Source organism: Mixophyes fleayi, chromosome 4 (genome assembly GCF_038048845.1).
Source record: "Mixophyes fleayi isolate aMixFle1 chromosome 4, aMixFle1.hap1, whole genome shotgun sequence".
NCBI lineage: Eukaryota > Metazoa > Chordata > Amphibia > Anura > Limnodynastidae > Mixophyes > Mixophyes fleayi.
In genome coordinates, this window is record NC_134405.1 from 98,394,253 (window position 1) to 98,410,136 (window position 15,884).

Genomic DNA, 15,884 nt, shown 5'->3' on the forward strand with positions numbered 1-15,884 from the left:
TCTGTATTATGAACTCTGTTAACAGTCTTCTCAACTTGCTTTGAATGGAGTGAAACAGTATTGGTGCACAGGCGGAAGTACACCTCACATGTGAAAGAGCCTTAAGAAAGCATGATCTAACGCTGATACTTTAATCTTTAAGTCAGTGCTCTTAAAGCTTGCAGCGGTTTCCTACTCAGCTCATACAGGTATTCACTGTCTATCTCATGTAACTGAAAGACTCCTAATGCTAATATCATGGATGATAGAAGCTCCCACTCATTTTGTATATCATGAATTTGACTCTTGAGTGAGCAGTTTCCACAGTTAATTTAATCCAGAGCCATGTCTGCTGCAAATACTGTACCAGCTTGGTCCATCAGTACTGAAAGCTCCCTCTTATTCCGGCTGTCAGTTCTGAGGGTGAGTGGCTGCATCCTGCTAACTGTGGGATTTGGGTAATGTACAAAAATATTAAGGGCTGCCCAAAGGGGGTGGCGGTTAGAGGAGCGAGATGACAAAGAGGTATGAGATGAGATAGAAAGGGATAGATAAGGGCTATAATGTGGATTGAAGGAGGTATAATGTCTGTGAGAGGGGTGAGTTGCGTGAAGGGGGTGGGGCTATGTGCTACTGCTGTTGGGACCTAACACATTAGTTTTAAAATATTTATGAGGTAAAAAATAAAACTTCCACGAGTATCCATGCCCCTTATGACAACAGCTACACCACCTCCAGTGGGATAAGGGAGCACTGCAATTGATATAGCTCAGGATCCCACACTTCCAAGTGGTGAAAGGAACTGAAAGCCCGAACAAGATAAAGTTGGCAGCTTAGTCTTTGTCACACATTGCACCAGCTAAACCTGCATTATGGTCTGTTATCACCTGTCCCTCTTCCTGCATTCACTTGCTGGGCTGAACTGAGCATGCACACACCTGGTCTGCTCATTACTTCTTGCACACTCTTGATTGGCTAATTGCCTGTCAGCTCTGTCTATTTAAAGCAGCTGCATTTTTTATTTACCAAGTTGCCAGATCTTCAGGTCTCTCCTCCAGGTTAGACGTGTCCCTGTACTGGCTCCTGTATCTCTGCTTTATGTCTTGTGTTCCTGACTCAAAGGCTGCTCAGGATTCATCAGCAGCCAACGCTGCAGAACCTCTTTACTCAAGTGTTCCTGATACAAAGGCGCTACCAAGCACCACAGGATTCATCCGCAGCTGCTGCTGCAGAACCTCTTTCTACTGTATTCTGGCTTATAGGCTCTGCCTAGATCCACTGGACCTCTTCAGTAACCACTACTGCAGAACATCCTCTTCCGTCCCCCTGTTCCTCAATATTTCAGGCTCTCCTACAGGTTTCGCCCTTGCGGGAGCCACTAGTGAAAACCTCCCTCTCCATTAGACTCCGCACCTCAAAAAGGATAGTGCTAAACCGGGCAAACTAGTCAAGCACTCCTAGTCCTCCGTATCGTGACAGTCTTAAGTCTAACGACTAAGCTGACCAAAAGCATAAAGACCTACATAACAATGACCTGTAGTGTAATAAGAAGCATGCTATATTATTGGAAACTCTGTTAAAAATTATATGAACATACAACAGGGTCGGATTGGCCATTAAAGTGACAGGATATTCCAGTGGGCTCCCGCTAGGTGATATAGGGGGGTCCGTCTGCAGCCACACTGTTCACATTACCCTAACCTGTTTTTTGTTTATTTTTAACATCAGTTTGTTTATTTTTGACATCACATTAAGGTCCACACATGGCTCCACAACTGCAGATGCATGTTGGGAGTGGGGGGCGAGACATAATTGGGCCCTAGACCCCATGGGGTCTTAATCTGGCTCCAAGCTTAATTGAGATCTGTAAAACACATCACAGTCTAATGTCTAGACTTTGGAACAAGATCAGTCAGTGCTTGAGTCAAATTGATATAAACCATTATCTAAAATGTTCTGATTATTTTTTATAGAACAATTTTAGGAACATGCCAATTATTTATTTCCTTCCGCTATTTAATCAAATCTAAGTCCTTGGCTATTAGTGTGCTCATTAATTGGATGATTTGTCAAAGTAAACATGGAAACTCCATCAGTAAATATACTCTAATTGGTGATCTGGTGTTTTGGCAGTTATGAATAAGAAATGTACTATCCTATTTAGTAACATAACATCATGTAATGAACTGAAGGATAAACAGGCAGGAGACAGTAACGAGGTGTACAGGACGGCCTTTGGGACTCGTTTGTAGAAAGTACTCACCTTGCATTCCCTATGGATGAAACTAAATACATGGCACAGAGGTGAATGCAAGAAAATGTGTGAAAATTATCTTTTTCCAATATTTATCTGTGTGAAAGGTCAAATTCTAACCAGAAACCTGTGTCTGTTCATTTAGTTTTGCGCAAATACTCCTGCTTGAACACCCTGTGCATACATATCTGTACACCTACTTTCCGCTTTTGGAAAAGTGCCTCCATGAGAGGGCTTTGTGTGACTTCTTGTGATTGCGGCCCAGATGGGAATTCTCATGTTAGAACATCCCAAGAGGTCACCTCAAAGTCCTGTTTGAGTATATAAACGTGCGCAAGAGCACAAAAGTAGATACAGGACGTCAGAAAATGGCATTTGCACTGTGGGCCAGCAATCTTGCAGCTTCATAAATTAACCTTTGTGTCTAGTATTTGCTGTCTGAATGGACAGCACAAGTGGCACAGCATAGGAACGAATGGTTCTTTGACCTTTATATCTGTTTGTAAATATTTTGACCCACAAAATTAAACTTTGTTTTACGTATGGGCTTGCTTGAAGGTACATGCATGCTGCCAGGCTGCATTTAGCTAGGAACACGCCAACCCTGCCAGCTTCTCTCAGGATAAAATGCAAAAATGTTCAAACCACTGAGATGCCACAATCTTGGCACACAGATCCATGAGCTTCCTGTAAAAATTACACAAAAATTGTCTTTAACACTTTCCAGTTATTTTTATAGAGTTTAACTATTGAAATATAAGACAAACCTCATTCATGCTGATAGCTTATATGGCCTAGTAATTAATGGTCACGTTTTTCCCATATAAACTGGCTTCTCTTAGCACTGATAGCAATAGCAATTTATCATAAATTCATGCTGGGGCATCACCTCCGATAAGAGGCTGTCGCTGCAAAGATTATACTAATGAGAAAGTTTTTGCTGCTAGCTCATCGCACAGAACGAAAGACTTAACTTCTGGGTCCTATTCTGCAAAGCCCATTGCGCACGTCCACCCCTAAGTGTGCACATGTACCTACTACATCCTGGACTGGAAGGACTCTCTCCTCTCCTGCGATACTTGAGACTTGCATAACAGCTGCTAACACCATCCTCTGATGGCATTAAGTTAAGCACAAACTCTGAAAAGTTAGCATTTTCGGAGATTGATAAATGATAACAGTTACCCATAGAGAACAATTTGGACAGCGGTATTCTAGTTACTTTGGTTAACACAGGCGATATCGCCTGCCTTAACCTATCGATATATGCAGACAATGTTAAAATTTGCCATAGTCATGCAGAAACAGTCGATTCCACACAATTTAAAGCAAAGACATGCTTAATAAATAGTCCACTTCATCTTGGCAATGGAATGTAATATTATGATCTGGCAGTTAATGCTCTGATTGTTCCGTGCTGATATACTACTTTTTTTTTTATTGAGTGGGGTTAAAGGGCAGCTCCACCTCCCACCTTTAGTCTGCCATTTAGACAATATTCATGTAACCGATAGGATCAAACCTTGATGTTGGATGTGTCCTTGATTTGGAAGTTACCAGTGATAGTGATTAAAAGCATCTGTTTGGGATTTTTTTAGTCCCATCTACTCTCCCTAGCCAAATCACATACTTTAACAGACAAGACCACCAAGAATTTCCGCATGGTATTCATAACATGACATCAGGGTTTACTTTTCAGATATCACAAATGTCAGATTAGGTCAGGCATTCTGGAAATGTTACCACTTATAGGACATTAATTGCTTTGAGCAATATGTTACTACATAAGAGGTATGTTTTCTTCTCTTCATATCTTTCCACTCCCAATATATTTTACACATTCCTGTGCACAAGACACCTCTTTTGTTCTGCTCAACTGTCTCCTCTCCCACATTCCAAGTCAACAGTGCATTTACATTAGTGCATTGTTTTTAGGTTAATGAAATTGCAGATAAAGTCTTGTAATCAGGAGCCAAGGAACCAGTTTTGGTTGGATGGATCATTAAAAATAATAAACAAATTACTTTAAATTAAAACAGTTTCTAACTATATAAACTAAAACGTGTGTGTGTTTTTTAGCACTATATATATTATTATAGTTTATATAGTCAGCATTTTCTTCAGAGCTATTTACAACTGTTTGGGGCCCACGCTGAGTTGGGCTTATGTCAGTTTCCTTAGTGTAAAATATGCAAATTTGTACTGCGCAAAAAAAATGCAGATTTAGTAATTACTCCTCCTTCTGCTTGGAGACGCTGAATGAGGGAGGGTAGGGACGTGCAAATGCACAAATGCAGACCGTGCACAGTCCTCATTGCATAATTGCGAACTGAAACAGAGGAGTCGTAGATACGCCTGTCAGTAGCCGTATCACTTGAACATACCTAGAGCTGGTGCAAACAAATACTGATGATGATGACGGACATTAGCACTAGTTAGCGTCTACTTATTGGCTGATTGCATATTCACCTCTGAAGCTTTCTTCATAGCTTGTGCTTATATCATATGATTTTGTGGGTATATTTTTGTTATCTAAACTAACGTAAACAATTTTTTCTTGTGCTTACAATCTGGTTGGGTGTAAGTGTATCAGGGTGTAAGTGTATCAGGGTGTAAGTACGCCGTACATAAACCTGGCACATTTGCTACTGGTGCAGTGCTGGATCCAACTCAGCATATGTGCGTAAATATGCTATTTTTAACTATATATTTGTAGAGCACTATTATGAGTAACAAATACTACAGTAACAGATAATGAGGTTTGTTTATGAATGGGAGATCCATTTTCACTGGAAATAAGGCTTTTCCCAATGTATTAAGTGTTTCACCATGGAAGCCTAGTTAACAAGGATCGCGACAAGTACATGTAATGCCACAATTCTCATATCACTATCCTCATATCCAGCTATCTCAGGATGCAGATAGCCAGAGATATTATGTGGAAAAAATACTTTATTGCTATATGCTTTATATAAGCGAAGGCTTACAGTGTAACAAAGATTGACTTAAAGCTGACTTAGAAGATGGCATCATGTAGTCAGCCACTAATGCATAGTGTTGAGGGGTAGAAGCTGTGTCCCAAATGGTTCAATCCTGTTGCCTCATAGAAGAATCTCTTTGGTTCTACTAGACGCAGTTCTCGCCTTGATAGATAACCATTTGCTTTGCTGTTTTTGTAGGATTACCATTTTGGATATCTGCTCTTTTCGCTTTCATTACAACACTACATCATATAGGCCAACCTTTTGAACCTGGCTTCCGGGAGCTGGGGGAGAAGAGGTTGGTGTGTTGGGGCGGGACTTGAAAAACGCTTAATTTTGGCCCCGCCCATAAGTTAAAATGCAGAAATTCATGGTATTGAATAGCGAGGTCGGGGCTTAATTATGTGATTAAGCGCCACCCCTGATATTCAATGCCGTTAATTTCGGCATTTTTTTAGGACCTGTCAGTTGTGCCTACTCTTCCGGCAGACCTGAAGAAATTCGGGAGCCTCCCGGAAATTCTGGGAGAGTAGGCAAGTATGCACTACATTCCATTACAGTCCTATTGCCCAATAAATCTTAAAATTTCTGATTTCTTTTTACATTTATACCCCCTGCAGACTTCCCTCTGTTTTCCTTACCTGCTTTTCTTTTACCATGTATTTTTTCTTTTTCAATCCTTTCCATTCCACTTCACCTCCATTGTCCTGGTCACACACTTCTATTATCACTCCATTCCGCTCAGGAACTTCACCCTGCTGTGTCATTGACTCACATGGCTGCATCAAGTAGTATCTGGCCAGTTGGATGCCTGTCCAAAGTACTCAACATGGGACTGGTCCAACCTGCCATGGGAAAATTAAAATTATGAATATGCCTCGGGCAAGAGCCAGGTGGCCTCATGAAGACACTGGTCTACTGGAAAAACTCCTGGGAAGATCTATGTTAAATCCGCCCTGGGGAGTTATTGTTTATGAGTTAAATTTATTATCACCATCAATTAACTTCCTTCCCATCATAGTCATAATCAATTCCTTAGTAATGTTGTGTATTAAGCACAAGAGAAGGGGGTTTGAGATAGGTCTAACACTTCTTATATACTAGCATGGGCCAGGTGCTGGTCATCCCCCTCTATATCACTGGCCAGGAAGGATGCACGTTGGTAGATGCTTAGTCCGTTGTTCCTTGCTACACCACTCAGGGACCTCAACACTCGGCTGCTAGTATCCTCTCTGTAAGCAAGATATTGGGGCTTAGAGAGCACTGTGCTACTGCTGTTTGTCCTGCCAGGGATACTGGAGGTAAGTGGACAGCCTCCTCTTTTCAAACACACAGGCAGCACATTATACAATGCTATCCAGTGTTATCTCAGTGGTGTGTTCCCCACCATGTGTACTGATTAGCCTCATGAGGCTAATCTGGCTGCAAAATAGCTGAAGGAGCAGGATGGCCAAGATCAGCTACATAACATTATTATGGCTTAAAAAGTATTGTGGTGCATTCATTATTGAACCTTTGCTCTGCTCTCTTTTATAATAGTGTTAGATACTAAATATTAATTAGGGCTGTGCACCGGCCACTTTTCGTGTTTTGGGTTCTGATTAGCTTGAGGTTTTGGGTTCTGATTTGTTTTGCCAAAACACCACACGAAAGGTTTTGGTTCTGATTTTGGGTTTTGGGTTCTGATTTTTTTTTTAAAAAGCATAAAAAGTGCTAAAATCCATATTTTGGTTTTTTTTTTCAGACGGGAGCACATTATCCCATATAACATAAGACAGCTCATGTGTATGATGTCTATCTGGTATAATTCTGTGTGCACACAAATCATCTATATTCCTTCTTGTTACATTTTATACATTTATTATGGATTTAATAGAAGAATCCTTGAAGAACACATTTATAATCATTTACAAAGCGCTGCGCAGCCTCGTGTCAGGGACATCACTGCGTCAGCGCTGTGTATTCCCTGTGCAGCCATTACTGTATGTAAGCGGGTGTATAATGGGATATAACGGAACATACTGCACTCTCCATATTGTGGCAGGTGATCGGCGTCTTACCACTTCTGACCTGGCACTGATGGGAACTGGTAATTTATTAATTTAGCCGTGCCATTAGGAACATAATTAGCCGATCGAAGCAGCAAGTGACTTTCTAGAAATCCTGTGTCAGCTGCCCCTTTAACGGAGCCATTTACAGAGGTTTAATGCTGGGTAATGATGTGAGGATAAAACAGGTATCACTGTAACATACCATAAATGTAGCAGCGCTGACAGATTGTAAGAGTACTTCTATTACTAGATCCTGGTAATCTCACGTATGCTCAGGTCACTGAGCAGATGTATGACATCTCCACTCTCTGCACGTGTCAGGGTACCAATAACCAGGGGCGGGCTGGGCAGGGGGGCATCGCCCCCCCGGGCCGCTCATAATCACGGCTGCTAGGGCCGCCTGCCCCCCGGAAGTAATATAAATGTGATGCGGCCGCGCAGATAACGCGGCCGCATCACGTGTCATGTGATGCGGCCGCCTGTGCGGCGTGTGCCCCCCGGGCTGACGTCCGTCAGCCCGCGCCTGCCAATAACCATTTCAATCTGATTTGATTTCAATCTGCTAGCAGTGAGATCTCGCGAGATCCGACGGCGTGATGACAAGGTTTTGCCTCGTTCTGAGTTTCATGATTCGGATCCGGGCTCGGATCGGCACTGTTCGGGGGAGTTCTGATTTGCCAAATCCGTACCCGCTCATCTCTAATATTAATAGGTATTTCCATCTATCTATATATGGGTTAAAAACTAAAAATTGTACTGGCTAGGCTGCATTGCTTTAGTAAATATTTTGTTCCTGGTAACCTTTTCTTGAGGAGTGGCCCAAGCATTACTCTTACACGCAGGCCCATTGCATTCAGAAAACGCCCCTGAGAAGTAAGAAGTGTCCTAGACCTCCTTTATTCAGGAATAAACTAGAAATTGAGGCAGTCTCTTGAAACACTTGAGGAGGTTTCATGCTCACATGCTTTTCCATATTTAGTAGTAAACAGTCTTCCTATAAAAATATCACAGTAGAGGGAACTGCACCTATCGTTTTATAGAAGCAGTTATGGTTGAGGAAATGATATCATTATTTGCATCCTATGGTGCTAGTGCTCTGCAGGCAGAAATAAAATAATATCACAGGAGCACCATCCGGGGAATGCGTTTGAGAAATGTAATGTAGCTTTCACAGGGTCACTTCTCAGCTCATCAACTGCTTGAATGTGAGCATGGTAAAGGATTGCAGCTGGTCGCAGGGCTATATATAATAACCTGCTCCAGTTATCCTGCAGAAACTTTTTGTCATTGTGCAGCAGATTTACTTTTAGCCAGTGGTGTAACTATTGGCCTCTGTGCTTTACTTGACCCCTATACTTGAGGTTGACTACATTTATTCTGGTGATTAGTATGTAAATTAGCTAGTTTACAGCACAGAGCCCGTGCTGGTGGGCACCTATCCCTAACCTACCCTGCAGATCTGTTACTAGTGTACAAAAGCCAATCTGGTTACTAGTATAATAAACTGACCCTTGTCTGGTGACAGATCCCAATCTGGTGGTAAGCTCTCACAGGCAGCGTCGTCTCTGCCTTATGTACAATGCCTGTCGCATAATGTCCCATATATGATGATGTCCCATATATGATGAAGAATGATTTCTCTATGCCTGTCATTTGTTCTGTAAAATTCTGCAAATTGCATCCATGCATATATTATTCTCCTCAATTGTTTGTTCCTCATCATGTCTGATACTGAATCTTTTTTCTATATGCTATGCGATTTATTCTATTAGTTGCATCCATGCATTTAATATTCAGCTCAGCTGTACCCGGTACAGGTCATTACCGTTCTCGTATAAGTCAAATATGTTAGGCGCTATGGAATCTGTGGTGTCATATAGATAAACTATGATGATAAGCTGTACAAAGCTTTCAAACTGGTGTGGTATGTATAAAGATAAATGCATTTTGATGGATCTACTTCCCACCATTGCTGTTGGTGAAAACAACTATTGCTGCTGGAAGACAAAGCTTCAGTGACGGAATTTCGCTTGACTGTTAGAATTCAGTGCAGGAAACTAATCTCTGTCAAGTGATAATAACACAGGGTGATAGAAGCTCCATTTCCATGTAGAAATCTCTCCTTCAGTGCAGAGCTAGACGTTTTGGATTTTCCTAGGACACACCCATTTGTTCCATTAAAAAATTTAATCAATATAAACATTTGCATAGCACCCTAAACGTATACTTATCAGATCCTTCACTAATCTTGTCATGGACAATCTCAGCCTACCTATCTGTTTTTCCAACTCAGTCAGCAATGGCCAGTGCACTGTTGATGAAAGTGAATTGGGTGCATTCATATCCATTAATATTCCAGTGTTTTTTTCTGTATAATATGTACCTGCAAGGTGTAAATGGTTGTCCCTTTGATAAAATACTTTTACTAACCTACAAGGCCATCAACAAAGCTGCACCAACATACATCTCCTCTCTTGTCTCAAAATATCTCCCAACTCGGCAGCTTCGTTCTGCACAAGATCTGCGTCTCTCATCCACCCTCATTACATCCTCCCATTCCCGGTTACAGGACTTTTTTCAGGCAGCACCCACTCTATGGAATTCTCTCCCTCGCACAATAAGACTCCCCTCTGGTCTACAAGCTTTCAAGCGTTCTCTGAAAACCCACCTCTTCATACAAAGAGTGGCCTGCCTGTGACAAATGTTACGTAGTGGTGTACATGCTGCTGCTGTTGCTGCTGTTGAAGGTGAATGACCAACCCAGTGGGCTGTCACAGCCATATAGTCTTTGGTTTGACCACTTCCACTTGTCCACATATCTGTGGTTAAGTGGAAAGTGAGCAGAATGGCATTTTTCAGCGCAATCTCTACATTTGTACACACTTTTTGTTATAGTTGTGGAATAGCTTTACGGGAAAAATGGTGTCGCGATGGAATTCTGTAATGCGGACACAAAACCTCAATTAACTGTGAAAAACCAGCTGCGTTTATTGTGGATATTGGACACAGATCTAACACTAACATGGCGTCTGATTCGCTTGGCGACTGGGTGACTGCTGTCATATTTGCTTCGCCTAGCAAATGATTGTTTCACAGTTAATTGTTGAAATGTAGGACTGCTCTTTTTCTTGCCCTTCCTCTGGGCTGACGATTCACCCCCAGCAGCAGCAACAGCAGCAGCAGTGGGACTAACGCTTTCTTCAGAGGAATCAATAATAGTGCAGGAGTCATCCAGCCTTAATAAGTGGGATGCAGGGCTAACTCCGAGCGCTACTAAGGATATTGATGAGGATGGTGTGGTGGGTGTATTTTGTAGCCGTCGGCATGTAGGTGACCGGAGGGTCCTAGCTGATGATGGAGTGCTTGTAATTTTTTTGGAAGAACTTTCAGCTTTTCCCAACACTTTGCCATGAACTCTCGTCAAATGGCATAACATAGACGAGGTTCCAAGATGGTTAAGGTCCCTCCCTCGACTGACTGTGGCTTGACATACACTACAAATGGCTATACAATTGTTGTCTGGATTTGGGTAGAAATAATTCCACACATAAGAAATAGATTTTTTTGTTTTATGCCCAGGCATGACAATGGCCTTTTACTTGTCACGTGCCGGAACTGCCGCCACTGGTGCAGGACTTACACAAACAACCTCATCCTCATCAACATCCTCATTAGCACCCTCGTTGCCTACACAAATCCCCCCCTCATCCTCCTCTAATTCTAGAGTGGCATCCTCAATTTGTGTATCACCGGCTACACTCGGGCTATTCAGGCACACATCAGCAGAACTGCTGAAAGGCCCTTCTTTATGGGTACACTAACAGAATGCTCACGATTAGACAAACCACTGTTGGATGGACTCTCCACAGGGATTGTTGTAATTTCTGATTCAGATCATACATTATCCTCTAATGCCTTACTGTTTTCTTGCAGCTCGGCTTTGACGCGCAACAGTAGTTGTGCACCACTTTTAGACTCCAAATTACTTGGTCTTGCTTGGTCATGAGTGACCGTACAAGAAGAAGGCTTGGTAACATTTTTGGATCTGCCACTAATAGAGGAAGGCGAAGGCCTCATTCTTTCTTTGCCACTGCATGTGTATAATGGCATGTTGGCAATTTTTTTTTTTATCGGCATTTAACTTTTCCTCACACTTCTTTTTCGCTTCAACACAGTAAAAAAAAATTTGGTGTGTGTTTTTTTCCCTGATTTAAAAAGACTATATACCTTGATATCGCCTTTCCCAGATGAGGTACTGGGAACACTATCATCAGGACTGGTGACAGAACCGGGTTGCTGATTCTGCTCATATGTGGACTGCTGTGAATCCATTTTAATGAGGCCAAAGCACTTGTAGTGCCAAAATTGCATTAGATAGATTCTGCTGACAAATATGACTTTTGACAGCCAGAAAAATTACTGTAAAACACTGGGGAATATGGGACACCCCAACAGCACTTGGAGTGCTAAATATTGTTTGAGATACTGCTGACAAATATGACTTTTGACAGACAGAAAAATTACTGTAAAACACTGTGGAATATGGGACACCCGAAAAGCACTTGTAGTGCTAAATATATTTTTTTATACTGCTGACAAATATGACTTTTAACAGCCAGAGAAATTACAGTAAAACACTGGGGAATATGGGACACCCCAACAGCACTTGGAGTGCAAAATATTTTTTGAGGTACTGCTGACAAATATGACTTTTGACAGACAGAAAAATTACTGTAAAACACTGGGGAATATGGGACACCCCAAAAGCACTTGTAGTGCTAAATATTGTTTTAGATACTGCTGACAAATATGACTTTGGACAGCCAGAAAAAATAATGTAAAACACTGGGGAATATGGGACACCCCAAAAGCACTTGTAGTGCTAAATATTTTTTTTTATACTGCTGCCAAATATGACTTTTCACAGCCAGAAAAATTACAGTAAAATAATGAGGAATAAGGGACACCCCAAAAGCACTTGGAGTGCCAGAAATTGAAAAAAACCCCTCCTCTATCCTCCTCTTACTGCTGTAAAAATTGGTATTAATATCAGATTTGTCTAGAATAGAAACAATAATGTGTCCAATTATTGCTCTGTCCCTGTGCTGATATAGCCTGTGACCTAACCCTGCTCTCTCCCTCTGTCAAATGGCGAAGGATTGCTGTGGAGGCTGGTATTTATGCTTTTCAAATCTTGCGAGAACCGAGCTCAGAAATACGAATACGTCACAATGACGTTTTGCCTCGATTTAGATTCCGAATAGGCGGGAGAGCCGGCTCGGTACTCGGATAGGCTAAATTCGGATGAATTCGGATCTCGGGGAACCGAGCCCGCCCATTTCTAATAAAAATATAGTACCCATTTATTAATTTTGCTCTTTGAATATTATTTTGAAAGCAATTATATTTCTTGGGAATGGAGACACATAATATAGCTTTGCAATAAGCATATTAGTGCCTCAAATTCACAATTCAACTTTCACTGATTCGTATAATTATCTTACCTTCCACTAATTTGTATTGCAGTCTCCAATTCTTAAAATAACTTCACTGATTCTTATCACTTAATTGTAGTAATAATTTCTTCAATGTATACATGATTCCAAAATAATCCAAATAGAACACCTCAAGATCCCAAACAATTCATCTATGGTAAAACACAAAATTAAAACTAAAAAACATTAAATGGATTTAAAAAGGGGATGCTTAAATGTTGGCTTGTATACGTAAAGGTTAAATAAAAAATAATTATAGACAGTGCAAAAATAATTCATCCAGATTTCTGATCGTGAAAGTGCTCTGGTACATCTGAAAATGTGTTTCATGTGGGAATGTCCTCCACTGTTATTTTATGTGGCAGCCAGAGCCTGATTCATACGCCATTGGGCCCTCCATTTGTCGAATGTAAAAATTGACTAGAGTAATCCGGTTCTTTTCGGTGCTCACTGGGGACTGGAAGGGAAACTAGGTTGTCTAATGGAGGATCTGGCTCTGGTGGCAGCGGACACAGCACTTAATAACAATTTTCAGGACCTGATTCATTAAGGAACATAAATGCTGATATTTTCTGTAAAAAACTCTGCACATGCCCAGAACCGGACTATGTACCAGTAAACGCAGCAACGTCTAATTTATCATTGAGTACAAAGACCTTTTATAATAGCCTACAATTTCAAGGGCAGAACAGGGAGGGGACTGGGCGTATGCTTGTAGTCAATATACAGTGCCAAGTTTGAGCATATGTAGAAACATCCCATTCAAGCTTTGGGCATCTCAAAGGTACGTGTTTTTCTGTTGTATCACTTGCACCAGCTACAGGGCAGGTGTAAGTGCTGATTACTATGATCACTATGACGACTGCTGATTGATTCTTAACATGTGACAATAATTGAATTTCATTTTTTCTGTGTGTTCTTTTGGAACTTTATATTATTCATATGTATTGAACCTATCCTGCAATGTACTGTGTCTGTAAGAGCAGAGCGCACCAAGACCTGTATTCAACAAGAGCCTTTTCTTCAGGTTCAGCTCCTTATTGAATACGGATGTGCGTATGCCCGATTTACGCGCATTTAAAAAAAGTTGCAATTTATGTTAATTTTGTGTGCCTTTAATGAATCAGGCCCTTAGGGTCATAGTTAAACCAAGTACCAAAAAGTCAATGGCAGAAACCCCTTTATAAATATCCCTTGAATACTGAATCCATTTAGCTCATAAATAAATTGCTCATGCAAACCTCCTAACGGTTCCTATATTTAGGTGAAATTCAAATCCTTTTAAAGAGAGAAAAGGGCATTTATTGTGTGGATATTGTGGCAAAATCACACTTGTCAGCAAATCTGTTAGTAAAGAGATCCGAAAGTGCTGGAATAACATAGAAATGAAGACAGTAAAATGTACAAAAAAGGAAGACCAGGAACAAATCACAATTATTTACAGTGTCTGGCATCCTGTGTATATTAGATTATAATAGTAAAAGGGAAAGGTTGCCTTCTCGTTGTAAAATGTAAAAAATGTGAGAAGGTCAGAAAGTTAAACTGTAATTGGAAAGAGGAGATGTAATATTTTCACACACAGCTTCTTCCTCAGCAAAACATAAAGGTTATGAACATTTTCCAACCCTGAGCTGATTTTCATACTGTGTAGGCAAGTTATGAAAAATGTCACTGTAATTTTAAGTAATGGGGTAGATTTACCTTCATTAAGGCATTTGCTATTTTAACAGTTTGTGTAAATCAGCATAACGATAATGGTAAAATATACTATTATTTATCAACTGAGAGGCAGGTGGACCAAGGTGGAGGTCATTAACGAAGCACAAAATGTTGACTAGACACAGTGCTAAACCAGCTTTGTACCTGGTGTGTGTCTCATATTAGCTCAAGTTCACCTAGATTTCAGTGGAGGTGCATTGTGGAGTTTGCGGAGGAGCAGAATTATGTCGGATTATGTGGAGGATAAGAGGACTGAGGGCAAAGTACTGAGTATGTGCTAGTGGCAGAACTACTGTGAGTACAGAAGATGCAGGCACTATGGGGAATGGAGGTAATGGGGGCCCTGCGATGCTGCCCACCCCCTGAGGCCACAGCAGTAGAACCCTCACACCCCTGAGGCCCCATATTATCTCCTGATGCTACTGCTCTGCACTGAAAACAGAGGACTGGAGTCTACGGGGCCCAGCAATGCAGAGATATGCCCCTGGTAGGTGCACCATTCTGCCTAGATTAGCGCAACAATGGAGAAACCAGATCAAAATATTAATTCAGATTACTGAGATTATTGAGATGTGATAAATGGATGCAAAGTCCATTCACTGGTGATCTCATTCTATACATTTGATGGAACCTATTTTGTGTCTTCATGTTGTAGTTTTTCTGCAAAGCATATTTCCAGGATCAATAATCAATGTAATAAAAACCTTCATGCAAAACGTAACAAGTCTCAATATCCCTTCACAGTCACTTTAAGACATAAACGAAGCTAAACTGAGCGGTAGACGTGCAGTTTGGGACCATGCAGGCACACTGATACAAAACCAAAGTGAGTATACTTAATACATGACTTCTGCTGTGCTCTAAAATGTTCTACAATGCTTCAAAATGGTATTGTTTTGTAAATTATGTAATTTTGTAATTGGTTAAAAGTAGAAAATTCTATGACGAGAAACTACGAGATTGTCATTCTTTCCAAGTCACCAGGTTCCTGTAAAATAGATTAGCACATGAACAAACAGAAGTATGCAGATAAAATCTGACCAAGACCTTATCCGCCTTAAAAATATTCAGCATTATGGCTTATTCTAATCAATTCCTGGAACTGCCTTATTAGTATTTACTGCATTAATTTTCAAATATTTTCACAGTTTTGCTCTACATGTCTTCACATGGACGTTTGTTCCAGGCAGCTATTAACATTCTTAGGCATTAGATTAAGTAGATATAAGATTATAGAATTGGAATTGTTTCACTTTAATTAGTTCAGTAGCTATTTAAATGCCATACCTCCCAACAGGCCTCTTTTTTTGTGGTATAGTCCCAAAATGCCTGTGGTATATTGCGACCATAGACTTATTGGAGATTTGGCCTCAAGGATTCTCAGGGGTATTTAGGCAGACTGGGA